General features: G+C 39.7%; 1 protein-coding gene across 2 annotated transcripts in view; it reads left to right on the top strand.

Moving 5' to 3' along the window:
- The first annotated feature begins 3162 nt into the window (after positions 1-3162).
- The window catches only part of tbc1d16 (TBC1 domain family, member 16), a 110768-nt gene continuing 99671 nt past the window's right edge, over positions 3163-14259 (top strand). For both annotated transcript variants that reach the window (XM_073026154.1, XM_073026155.1), the window contains exon 1: positions 3163-3767. The gene's annotated coding sequence lies outside the window, so the exon portion shown is untranslated. The remainder of the gene's footprint in view (positions 3768-14259) is intronic.

Below are 14259 nucleotides of genomic sequence, written 5' to 3'. Positions count from 1 at the left end.
GTATGCTGATAGTAAAGGAGAGGAGGTGCTGGAGTTGTTAAAATACATTAGGATGGATAAGTCCCCAGGCTGCTCCATGAGGCGAGGGAAGAGATTGCTGAGCCTTTGGCTAGGATCTTTATGTCCTCATTGTCCATGGGAATGGTACTGGAGGATTAGAGGGGAGGCGAATGTTGTTCCCTTGTTCAAAAAAGGTAGTAGGGATAGTCCAGGTAATTATAGACCAGTGAGTCTTATGTACTGGTCAAAGCGAGCATAAAAGGCATTGAGCTCATCTTTCAGCGAAGCCTTGTTGTCATCTGTATTGCCTGGTTTCAATTTGTACAAGATAATACCTGCCACAGTTACTGAGCACCCTTCAGTGATTCAAGTTTGGTCTGGAATTGCCACTTTGCTCATCAAGTTGCTTTCCGAAGATTGTACCTGGATCTCTTGAATTCAACTTGGTTGCCAGACCTGAATGCCACCTAATCTGACTCTCAGCAGACTGCGGATCTCTGAGTTCATCTTGGGCTTCTGGTTATGGAAGACTGAAAGATATTTTGGGTACACACTTGTGACAACTGTGATATATTTGCTCAGCTCCTCTGAGTCTAAATTAACTCTTAATTTAATTACCTACAAAGGGCAAATGGAATGAAATATTTATCTTAAAAATAATTTATCTTTAATTTTCTTGTCAATAGGTTCCTTTGAAACAAAATGACATTTGCAGGTAAGCAGGATTACTTAACAACAAATCAGTTCTTTATCTCGATCCGGAGAAGAAATCCTATGACCAACTGTTTTTTTTTTAAACTTCAGAAAGAACAACATTCTTTGTGTCAAAGAGTAAGCAAATTAAATATTAAGGATATATTAATGATTACACAGAAAATTTAGATTACAACCTTTTTTTCTCTAATCTGCAAGAATCAGTGAGAACAATAGGTTTTCAAAAGGAAAACGTATTTAACTTGATAGTTCAAGATAAAATATTATCTTTTGCACTCTGTCCAGTTATACCCACGTAAGTGATTGTTTTAGTATAATTATTCTTTACAGGAAAAGTGAAGAAAATATCATATTTATTTATCTGCTTAATTCCTTGCAAGTTGTGCATAACTGGAAAGGCAGAATTTGTTTTTGATGTGACTTCAGCAACCAAATATTTCTTAGTTTGCATTTCATGTCTGCAGGGTATAACTGCTCTTGTCAGTTTTGATTTTTCCTGTGAATTCTGTATTTTATTACTAATATTTTTTAATAGATGCCATGTGGTTCTGAATCTGAACATGAAACTTCTGGATGGTCTGAATTGTTCTGAATAAAATGTTTCAGGCTCCATTGGGTTTTGAACTTTTTAGACAAGCAAGACAGCAAAAGAACTAAGGTTAAGTACCAAAATGAGAATTTTTAACTCAAATGTCAAATCTGTCCTCCTATGTAGCTCTGAAACTTGGAGACTGACATCAGAAGTAATCAGACAAATCCAGACCTGCATCAACAAATGCCTGCGTCAGATTTTGGGGCTAACGTAGACAGGCTATGTGAACAATACAGAATTATGGCAAAGGATCAACCAGACACTAATTGAGGCAGAGATCAAGAGAAGGAAGTGGTGCTGGATAGGACACATGTTGAGGAAGCCCCCAAACAGTATCACCAGACAAGCTCTCACATGGAATCCTCAGGGCAAGCGATTGTCACTGGGTGCAATCTGCTCTGGAGATGATGGTGGGAAAGTTTGACTGAGGAGATACACTTGCCACATTCTAACCCGGGTGTCCTAAGGAGAGTTTCAAAGACAGAAACATCCCTTGGAGCAGAAGAGCAAAAGATGTTGATTTTCAGATCATTGTACAGAATATAAACAGAACGTTTGACAAATGACCTCCATCTCTGTGGTTCTTATCTAGTTGTACACCAAACATTCATCTGTAGCCTTCCAGCTGCTGTCCCTATGAATTGTTGATCTCCAGCAAGATTTTAATTTGTACAAGATTGCTTGCCATGCCTTAAGTTTTGTGTTTTCCACATTCTGGATTTCTTTTCCTAAACCTAATTCCTTGTTTACTATGACACTTCTCAGAGCCCACTGCTTTGTCCAACCTAATTGTCATTTGTTCTGATAAAATTGTGGCATAGTGTCAGGTTCTTTTTCCAAATAATTTCTCCCAAGAAGTGCAAAATGCCATAATGGGGAAAAAATGTTAGATTTAGTTCAAGCTCAAATGGAAGTAATATACAAACTTCGTAAATCTGCATTTTCTGTTTTGCAAATGTCTACTTTTTTGATAATAGGGTGAACAAGAACATATTCAATAAGTAAAAATGGGTCCCTTGGCTCTTCATGCCAATGCCAGAATTCAAGGAGATACAGAGTGAGCAAGACACACAAATGCCGGAGAAACTCAGCAAAGCAGGCAGGATCCACGAAGGGAAGATTTTGGCTTTGAGTGCCAACTTTCTGTACTATTCCCATAGCTATTGAGTCCATTAATAGCTAAAATCTATATACTTGTTTCTTCAATATACTCAGCAACTGAGGCTCCTTGGTAGAAATTTCCACAGATACATTCTTTGGTTGAAGAAGTGCCTTTGTATATTTGGAAAAGCAAACTAGAGTGTATCACGAATCATATTCAACTTAGAAGAGTAAACATATATTACAAACGACAAAAATATCTCTAATGAGCTGACATAAAATTGATGTTTTTACATTTCCCAGTGCAGTACTGAGTGTATGCCAAAATGTCACTGGCGTCAACTTTCAAATGAGACGGTAATCTATGTCTAATGTTTTGAAGAAAAGCAGTTGTGTTATTCAAAATATTTTACCAATATCTATTTGCTCAATTATCATCACAAAAAGCTGATATTTTGGTCAATTATCAGCAGCAGCTTGTGGGATCTTGTATGGACGAATTCTCTACCATATTTTCTACTGTATGACAAGTAATTTAAAAAAATTATTTCGTTAGCTGTGAAGCCCTTTTGGATGTCCTGATGTCGAAAAGCGCTTGACTTATTATGCCTAATCTGAAACGAGTGCTTTGAACGTCGCGCAGACCGGTCCGACATGTTCCCCGTTGCTAGGAGACGCAGACAAGCGTCTTCGGCCGACCTGATCACGTGGTGTCTGGACCGTGCCACTATTTGGGTATCGGGGTGGTGGTATTCGGTACGCCGACGGTGGAAGGAAGCGAGCAGCGTCTGGACCCCAGGCTAGGGGGTTGACGGATGTATAACCTTCCCTACATCTGAGACTGACTGCATGGAGGGGAACGATACTCTGTAACTGCAGTACCGGCGATACATGAGCTTTCGGTTTCCCCTCCTGTCATCGTGCCCGGGCCCATCGCTGCAGGTTGAAGGGTTTTCCTGGCGTTGGCCCGTCGCTGTGGCTTTGCGCCCAACCTGTCGGAAAGTGAGTTAGGTTTCAGGCATGGCTGAATGCAGTTAAACAACTCTAAAGTGGTGGTCGTTGCGGCTTCCAGCTGAGACACAGACTTCACGCCGAGCAGTCATAGGCCCTGAGTGGGGCCTGTGTTATTCCAAGTCTTAGTGGTGGGTTCGGTTCTCCTGCCTTTCGACCAAACAACGGCCTCTGGTATACACTGAACCGGAACTTGTTCCTGCTCTGTCAGTGTTTCTTCAGGGATCAACGTGTCGTAGTGTAGTAGGAACAGGTTGAACAGCAGCAGTGTTGAGTGCGTTTGTGCACAGTTTAGTCTTACAAGGTATGCCGAATCAGTGGGGCAAAGATCTCACTGGGCTTTAAGAGGGTAAGAACTTTTATTTCTTGTATTAATTTGTTTGCTTCATTTTAGTATTTAAGATCCTTCCCAGCTGAATTAATACTGTACATTGGGGGGCGGACGTTTAGGACACTGCTGTCACCTCAAGTAATGATATTGGCCAATAGGCTGGGAGACTGTAAATCTGGTTTTTGTAAGTCAGTGGGGAATAAAATCATGCATTTGAAAGAAAAAGAAGAACTGCTACTTTTGGAAGTCTACTGGGTATACTTTCTCATGGTTTCAATTTCCACCAAACGGCCATTCTGTCGTTGTTAGTTGACCATAGTGTGAAGAATGGCGTCCTTGGGTTATCTGAATTCCATATGGGTGGGGGGGGGGGCAGTAAACTTTAGCAAGTGTGTATGCGATACGTGAATTAGAATTAGTCTGATTCAAGATGGTCACATTTTCTGGGGTTGTGTGAGACATAATTTGAGTAAGTGGGAAGAAGATCGTTGTTTTCTTCTGGTGGTGGATACGCTAAATGTTTATAAAGATTTGGTATGTGAATACCACCTCAGGATAAACATGAAATACTGATGAGCATTTATAGAAAGATACTTAATGAATAAAATCAAGATTCTTAAGGAAATAAGATCAGAAGTGCAGGTAAAACTGGATATTGTCATCATAAAACAATGCCAGATTCGTGTATAAGGTAGTTGTAAGGAGAAGAGATGAAGTTGAATGTGTCTTCTTTCTTCTGAAGAAAAATCAGTTAGCGTAATTGATGATCCTTTGTGAGGACTTCAGAACTAAGGGATGAAGTGTCTGGATTAGAGGTTCTGAATACAAGACTAAAATGAGAAAGTTCTTCTCTGAAGACTGTAAATCACTGTTCCGGAGAAATGTGAATGCTTGGTCAAGGTCTCAAAATAAGATACGACTTGGAATGAAATTACAAATTTGTTCGCCTTGCAGGAAGTTGATCGACGGTGGAGGCTGTGGGGTTGATTGCATTCAAAACAGAAGTTTGTAGATTTCTGGGGACATGAAGAACCTAGGCAAGGGAGAAATAGGCAGGAAAATGCTTGTGAGGTAGAAATTCTGACATAACCTTGTTTAACAGCAGAGTGGACTCAAAGGGCTTCATGGCTTTTTATGTAGAATAGGTGAAGGTAATATTGAATGTGAAGGTAAATATTTAGGACTATACAAGAGTCAAGGGTTCTGGACATCAGGGAGGAAAATTGAATTGAGGTCAAAGATCAGATTAGTCATGATAGTATGAAATGGTGCGGTTTGGGGCTTAGGTCAACTCCCTTGTGTTCTAGCAACAGGTTAAAGACAATTTCATTGAAGCAAGTATGTCAATGTTACCATTTACTTTTTTGAGATTCATTTTTTTGCAGGTTTTTACAGAAAAATAAGGAAATAAAATAGAATCTATGGAAAACTATACAAAAGCAAAGACTGGCAAAAAAAACAACCAATGTGCAAAAGAAGACAAATTGTGCAAATAAAAAACAAAAATAATACTGAGAAGATGAGTTGCTGAGTACTTGAAAATGAGTCTATAGGTTGTAGAATCAATTGAGAGTTTTGGTGAGTGAAGTTGTCCATGCTGGCTCAGGAACCTGATGGTTGAGGGCTAGAACTAAATATGATCATGTGGGAACTAGGGCTCCTGTACCCCCTGACCAATGGCAGTAGTGAAGAGTGCATGGCCTAAGTGGTGGGGTCCTTGATGATGGATGATGCTCTCTTGTGTCAGTACTCCAAGTAAATGTGCTATATAGTGGGAAGCCTGTGATGTTCATCAGTAGACTTTTACATTCCTGGAAATTACTGTTTCCATACCAGGCCATAATGCAACCATTTAAGGTGCCCTCCACTGTGCATCTATAGAAGCTTGTCAAAGCTTTCTGTGACATGCCGAATCTGTGCAAACTTCTAAAGATATAAAGATGTTGACATTCCCTCTTTTTGTTGACACTAACATGTTTGTCCTGGGACAATCCTCTGATATGATAACACTAAGGTTTTTAAAGCTACTGACCCTCTCCACCTCTGATCCCCCAATGAGAACTGGCTCATGGGCCTTCAGTTTCTTCCTCCTATAGTTAATCATTAGCTATTTTGTTTTGCTGTCATTGAGTGAGATTGTTGCTGCGGCACCATTCAACCAGATTTTCAATCTCCCTCCTAAATGCTGATTTGTTAGCACCTTTGATTCAGCCAACAGCAGTGGTATCGTCAGCAAACTTAAATATAACATAAGGTATAAACGGAGGGTATTTATTATGGGATGAAATGTGAAGCCATTGCCAAAACTGTAGTTGATGCTGGGCAGGATGATGTAAAATCAAAAGTCTGTAAACTCCACAGGTATACCATGAAGAAACAATAACTGAGGTATCACAGTGAGAGTCTTCTTACAGCCAGTGAAGTAATAATATATAATAACAACAATTATTTATAGATCACTTTTCATACAAATGATGTAGTTTAAAGTGCTTTACAATAATTTAGAAGTACTAACATGAAAACAAAAGAGAAAGATGTTAGTTAAACACAAGGTTAAATAAACAGGTTTTGAGCTGGTGTTTAAAAGTGTCTATATAGTTTTAGGTACTGAATTCCACAGCATAGGAACATAGTTCAAAAAAGCTGACTTGTCAATTATCTTTTGAAGGAGATGGTTTAAATTTAAGAGACCTGCTGAAGAGGCACTGAGAGCTCAAGCAGGATTATAAAATGAAAATGATCCTGTGATGTATTCTGGTCCCAGACCGTTCAGAGCTTTAAAATCAAGCAAAGGAACTTTAAAATCAATTCTAAGTTTACAGAAAGCCAATGCAGTGTAGCAGCCTTGGGAGTGATATGTTACTTCATCCGGGTTTTGGTTGAAAGTCGAGCAGTGGCGTTCTAAGTGAATTGAAGTTTGTCAATAGATTACTTTGGAAGGACATTTAAAAAGTGCATTTCAGTAATCTAGTCTATTCAAGTTAAAGGTCTGAAATCATTTTTTGGCATCATTACGTGACAGAAACAGACATACTTCTGCAATATTTCTTGTGTAGAAATGCTTTCAGTATGTGGAATTTAACATTAAAATCTGAATCAAAGATAATATCCAGGCTTGTTACTTCTGATTTTACAAAGGGAGCCAAATTCCCAAGTTTATCAAAAAGTTTATCTCTTTTGGCTTTGGGACCAGCCAGAAGTATGTCAGTTTTATCTTCATTTAGTTTTAGGAAATTATTGCTCATCTATTTGTTTATTGCAGCCTACCAGAAGTCAGAGAAGATAGGGCATTATCATCATCAGGCTCAACCGAGATGGACAATTGTGTGTCATCTGCATAACTGTGGGAATTAAGTTTATACTCTTTAATGATGTCTCCTAAGGGGAGCATGTATGAGGAGAAGATTAGGGGACTAAGACAGTTTCCCTGAGCAACACCAAAAGGTATATCATATCTCTTAGAAAATTGGTCTCCAAGACAGACAAAAAGATCTTTAAGATACATGAACAAAACAAATTGAGAGCATTACTGGAGAGACCAACACAGTTCTCAAGGCAATCTAGGAGAATGTTGTTGTCAATTCTGTTGAGGGAAGCACTAGATTTAGAAGAATTAGAACTGAGACTAAGGTCACTGATAATTTTGTTGAGGGCCATCTCCATGTTGTGGCTTACTCTGAAACCTGACTGAAACTTTTCTAGAATGTTGCTCTCATTCAGTAAGTTTTAAGTTGGTTGAAAATTACTTTCTCGAGAATCTTGTCCGGAAAGGGAAGATTCGATATAGTCCTATAGTTAGTTAGTACCTCACTATCAAGATTTGGTTTTTCAAGAAGGGGGTTTGACAGCCATAATTTTAAAGGCATCTGGGGAAAAGCTGAAGTACTTTTGAAAAATGGGTTAATTGTAATGTAGAAACATGAACCAAGTGCAATATTCCATATTTTAAATGATTGGCTAAGGGATAAACTTTATTCCATTATTCTAGACAGTGCAAATTACCCTTAGTTGAATCATGCCAAGGAATCATTTAAGCCTCTGAAACAGGAACTACAGTTGTAACATACTTAAAAGGGACAGCTGGAAGCAGTTAGCAGGTCAGGCAGCATTTATGGAAAAAGAAACAGTTCACATTTCAGGTCCAGGTTTGTTCAGACCCTCCAGCATTTTCTATTTTTATTTCAGATTTCCAGCAACTGTCATTTTATATTCTCAGTCTTAACATGTTATCTGAAAGGCAGACAGATTGTTGAAAGTTACAACTCCAAATCATAATTGTCACATATCACACGTCTGCAAGTGCAAGGATTTCAACTAGGCCTTGCAATATTTTGTCCAGGCTAAAGAATGGAAGGATGTGGGTGAGGAGGACCTTTATTTTGTGAATACTCTCAAATCATCTTGGAGACTATGAATTCTGTGTGTGTGTTTTTTTTTAATGAGAATATATTGCTTTAAGTTTTTCGTGGAGAGGAAAAAATTGAGACTGCTTTTCTAAAGAAAGGCTGATGCATGGTGCTGGGTTGGTAGAACAGTAAGTCTAGGGAGGGAAAAGCTGTAACTGAATCCATGATTGGTAGCAGAAGAGGCTTGATTTCAGTTAGTACAGTGGTCATACCATGTATTCAAATACATTTTTTTTAAATCTTAGGCACTTCAACACAGCTTTTTCTCCCCAGAGATCGTACCTTCATGGCTATTTCAAAAATTTTCAATTTTATTATCTTGTTTTGAGTTTTTTTTCCCTGGATATGAGATTTTTTTTATTCCTTCAACCTCACATTGATCGTGTGTGTACGAGATAAGGTTTGGGAGTGTTTCAGGATGCAGAAGTTTTGCAGGATACTGAAAGTAAATAAGCTTTATGAGATGAGTTTGAAAAAAAGGCGTGGTTTTATTGAACCATATAAATAAGAGCATGAGCATCCACCTGTTCAGGTTGCCAAATCTAAAACATGGACATTGTCTTGGGGTAAGAGGTCAACCATTCCTTCACTCAGATAAATACTCAATTTCTCAAAGAGTATTGGATACTTGTTGACCATCTTCAAGGCTATGATTAGTAAATTTTTAAACAATAAGGGCTTCGTCAGTTTTGAGTATTAGGCAGGAAGGCAAAATGGATACCAAGGATACTAAATAATAAACCAGTATAGTGATATTCAGTTTTATTTGCTTAAGAAGATAAATAACTAATTCATTTAATTCCTCATTTGAAAATACAATTTTGCTTAAAACCAAAAATAATTTGGTGCTTTGGTTGACTTCGACGAATTCACTTCTGTTCCTAACAAGAAGGAAATACATCAATGACATTTCATACACATATGTCTATTGATCATATTGTAAATCCTGTAAATTGTAGAACAAAGTTAATGAACTTCTTACATGCTATATACAGACTGGTGGCATTTGGCTAGCCATAATTAAAGTTCAAAATTGCTTTTTTATTGTTTTGCCTATGAACATGTAAACTGCCTAATAATATTTTGTTGATTTATGTGTTCTCTTCTTGCTTTGTATACATTTGTGCTTTATGATTTTTAGTAGTGTTAAAGAAGTTATCATTGGTTCCAATGTATAAGCATGTGTAGTGGACAGCTGATGGTTTTACATTTGTAAGATGGGAGAGAAGAAGAATTTCAGAGTTGTGTACTTTGATAATAAATGAACCATTCAATAGGTGAGGACACCTTCAGTTATTTGCAGAAAATGTACGTAACCTTCTAGAAACACTAAACTTCGGGACTATTATATGCTCTTACCTTTGGAGTGTTTGGTTTAGGATTTGAGAACCTGTGATGCACATGAAGATTTATTCTATTCTAAAAGATCTTTGTTGCACTGTTTCTAGTTTTTTGTAGCATGTCCTGCAGTTTGAGATGCCACTTTAAACTTAAACATAATTGAATGTATGTAGCAGACTTTAACTGCAATTCTTACCTCAAATTTTAACACAGTAATTTTTTACAATAAATATTGATTATAATGCAGTTTGTAATGTCAGGTGTAGATTCCGCTTGCATTGCTGACCTATCATTTTTATCATTGTTGCTATAGCAGCAGCTGTCTGCTTAATCCTATGAGGGCTGCATTGCTGGTTTTGCAAAATGGCAAATAGAGCAAGGCTTGAAGTTGTATGATTTTTTTTTGTAATTATTTGGTGCATGATAACTTACTAATTGGGTTTTCGATTCAGTTTAAGTGAAGCTGTATTCAACCTCTTGTGAACTCACTAAATGTGGGGACCGTGAGGTAGGCTTGTTAAGTGAGGGGTATATGACAAAGGAATATGTGAACCTCTACAGAGGGATAAACAAGCTATGATTAAATATAGTCATGACATTGTAACATATTTTAAGGGCTATATGGTGAGGTTTATGAACATTAGTTGACAGCAACAGCAGAGCGCCAGAGAGCACAAATTAATATGTCCTCTCAGTGGGAAGCTTTCTGTGTTGCTGGATTTTTCACTACACTTAACAGACACCCCCTCCCCTTCACAATTTAATTTTGAACCTCTGAAATGAAAACTTGTACATTTTAGGATGGGTACAATGGTCCAGTGTTGGTGAATCGTTGGATGAGAGCTTTTGTTTGCATAAGTCTCAGTCCTATGGTTCTTGGCAATAGAATTTTTCTCTTGGCAGCATCAAAGTTTTGGTGTCTAAAATCAGCATTATTTCTGCCAATGGCTGCTTTAACATGAGTTTACATTTACCCTGGGGCCACAAACGCAAGCTGTAAATCCATCTGTAATCCAATCTGTATCTTTTTAGCTTCTTTTGGGGAGAACAGAGTAATAGCCTTTTCATTAAATAGCAAAATAACCCTATTTCCACCATACAGTCCATAGACCTGCGGAACCAAGCTCAGAATTATTTAGATTGTAGCTCTTTGCCATTAATTATTAGTCATAAAAGTAACTTGGTACAATTATGGCATGTGTTGTTACTATTGATGCATGGTTCTAAAATTTGAGTGCAATTAAGTGCAACACATTTACAAATAATATAGTTTCCTCTTTAGTCCCCCTTACTATACTATTACATGTGTATATTTTAAGGAACCTTGTGCTGTCATGGCAAAGTTACAGGAATGGCTTTGGAAGTGGCTTGATGACAGTGTGGTTGCTTGGCACTAGTTTTTTTTAATGCTTTGTTGGAATGCAGGCTAACTAGCCAGCCAGGTATATATTGCCCAGCCCTGACTGCTCTTGAGAGTGATTGTGAACCACTATCTTGAACAGCTGCAAACCTCTATGAAGGCATATGTACATGGCTATTGTATAGTGAAGTATAGGATTTAAATCCAACAACTGGGGAATGTCAGGTGTAGGTTTTTGCACAGAGGGTGGTGGGTGTGTGGAACATGCTGCCAGGGGTAGTGGCAGATACAGATACATTAGGGACACTTAAGAGACTCTAAGCTAGGAACATGGATGAAACAAAAATTGATGGCTTTGTGGGAGGGAAGTGACCTTGGAGTAGGTTAATAGGTTGGCATAGCATTGTGGGCTGAAGGGCCTGTACTGTACTGTTCTATGTTCTGCTCACAAATTTTCTAGTCAGGATGGTATGCTTTTCAAGAGGGAATATTGAGATGTTTGAATTCTCATGCCTCCATCACTCTTGCCTTACATTGTCTTCATTTGGCTTGAGAGGTACTGTCGAATAACTGCAATTTGTAGATAATACACACTGCAGCTGGAAATATGTTAATAGTGGAGGAAATTAAGTGGGCTTTCTCCTGGGTGATGTTGAGCTGTGTGAGTGTTGTTAGAGATGCACTTATGTAGGTTAGTGGAGAGCATTTAATCATGCTCCTGACTTCCACCTTGTGCATAGTGAAAATCCCAGATGTGTGGTGGTGATTAACTTGCTAGAGGAAACCCAGCCTCTGACCTGCTTTTGAACTGGCAATATTTATGTGGCTCATCTTGGTAGTGATGCACAGAATGATCACAGGTCGAGAGTTGATAGTAGAATGCCAATGAATGTCAAGTATAGATGGTTGCCCCCTTCTTGTTAGAAATGGTCACTGTGAGACTCCTTTGTGATACAAATGTTATTTTTGTAAATATTTTCCAGGTGTTGGTGCACATAAATATTTTCTGAGGAGTTGTGAATGAATTGAACATTATGCAGCGATCAGCAAGCGTTCCCACTTTGATGAAAGGTTATTGGGATGGGAAATTGGTTCCCTTTCCCTCCCCAAAGATGTTGTGTGATTGTTAAATATTCCCAGCATTTTCCGCAGGGATCATTCTTTACGCGACTCCCTTGTCCACTTACTCCCTCGTGGCACTTATTTCTGCAGATAGGATAAGTACTCCACTTGCTCTTACACCTCTGCCATCACCACCATTCAGGACCCCAAACAGTCCTTCCAGGTGAGGTGACACTTCATCTGTGGGTCTTTTGGGGTCATCCACTATATCCAGTGCTCCCGGTGCAGCCTCCTCTACATCGATGAGACACAGTGTAAATTGGGGGACAACTTCATCTGCCACAAAAAGCATAATTTCCCAGTGGCCCACACAAAACTCAGCAGGCCAGGCAGCATCTATGGAAAAATTGCAGTTTATATTTTGGGCTGAAACTCTTCAGCAGGAGTGGAGGGGAAAAAAAAAGCTGAGGAGAGAGAAACATCAGGTGATAGTTGAAACCTGGAGGGGAAAGGATGAAGTAAAGAGCTGGGAAGTTGATTGAAAGAAAGAAAAAGTGGGGAGGAGCTCCAGAGGGAAGTGATGGGCAGGCGAAGAGATGAGGAGAGAGGGAAAAGAGGATTGAAAATGGTGAAGGAGTTGGGGGGGGGGGGCAGTGGCATTACCGGAAGTTTGAGAAATTGATGTTCATGCCATCAGGTTGGAAGCTACCCAAAGGGAATTTAAGGTGTTGTTCCTCCAACCTCAGTATGGCCTCATCACGACAGTGGAGGAGGCCATGGATGGACATACTGGATTGGGAATGGGAAGTGGAATTAAAATGTGTGGCCCATGGGAGATCCAGCTTTTTCTGGCAGATGGAGCATAGGTGCTCGGCAAAGCGGTCTCACAATCTATGTCGGGTCTCACAGAGGCCACACCGGGAGTACTGAACACAGTATATGACCCCATCAGACTTGCAGGTGAAGTGTCTGATGGTAGTGAGGGAGGAGGTGTAGGGGCAGGTATAGCACTTGTACCACTTGCAAGAATACATGCCAGGAGGGATGGATGGACAAGGGAGTCGCGTAGAGAGCAATCCCTGCAGAAAGCAGAAAGTGGGCGGGAGGGAAAGATGTACTTGGTAGGGGGATCCCATTGGAGGTGGACTCCCTTGTCCATTCATCCCTCCCCACTGCTCTCCCTACTGGCACTTAACCTTGCAAACGGAACAAGTGATATATCTGCCCTTACACCACCTCCCTCACTACCATTCAGGGCCCCAAATAGTCCTTCACTTTTGAGTCTCTTGGGGTCATTTACTGTGTCTTGTGCTCCTGGTTTGGCCTCCTGTTTATTGGTGAGACCGAGTGTAGATTAGGAGACTGCTTTGTGGAGCATCTACGCTCCATCTGCCAGTACAAATGGATTTCCCAGTGGCCATGCATTTTAATTCTATTTCCCATTCCCATTCCGATATGTCCATCCATGGCCTCCACCACTGTCAGGATGAGGCCACACTTGATTTGTAAGAACAACACCTTATATTCCATTTGGGTAGCCTCCAACCTGATGGCATGAACATCAATTTCTCAAACTTCTGGAAATGTCCCCCTCCCCTTCACCATTTCCCATCCTCTTTTCCCCCTCCTACCTTATCTCTTTGCCTGCCCATTGCCTCCCTCTGGTACTCCCCCCCCTCCCCCCACAACCCTTTTCTTTCTTCCATGACCTTCTGTCTCTTTCACCAATCAACTTCCCAGCGCTTTACTCTTTACTCCTCCCCTATCAGATTCCTCCTTCTTCAACCCTCTTTACCTTTTCCACCTAAGACCTTCCAGCTTCTCACTTCATCTCCCTTTCTCTACCCACCCCATTTCATCTGCCAGCTTGTGCTCCTTTCCTAGTCCCCACTTGCCTTTGCCCCCTTCTTTTCCAGTCCTATTTAGGGTCTTGGCTCAAAACATCAGTTGTTTGTTTCTCTCCATAGATGCTGATTGACCTGCTGAGTTACTCCAGCATTTGTGTGGTGCCAAGCATTCTCTGCTTCTTTTTCCCCATTTCTAATCTAATGATGGAAGGAGGTTCACTGAAGTAGCTGAAAATTGTTGGGTAGAGAACACTTCTTTGGAAGAGGCATGTTGAAATCTTGGGATGATTGGCTGTCAACAATAACAGTTTATTCTTTGCAAGATATGATTTCACAAAAATTGACTTATTTGCCCTTTGCTCATTGACTCACTTTAACTAAGGTTGTTTAGTAGAGGACTGGGTCAAAAATGCACTGATGTCAATAAATGATTTTTCACTTCTTCAGCATTTTGTAATGTGGTTTGGAGTAAGGTGGTTCTGATAAGACCAAAA

This window comes from Hemitrygon akajei, chromosome 22 (assembly GCF_048418815.1).
Source record: "Hemitrygon akajei chromosome 22, sHemAka1.3, whole genome shotgun sequence".
In the NCBI taxonomy this organism is placed as follows: domain Eukaryota; kingdom Metazoa; phylum Chordata; class Chondrichthyes; order Myliobatiformes; family Dasyatidae; genus Hemitrygon; species Hemitrygon akajei.
This window is presented reverse-complemented; position numbering and strand designations above follow the sequence as displayed.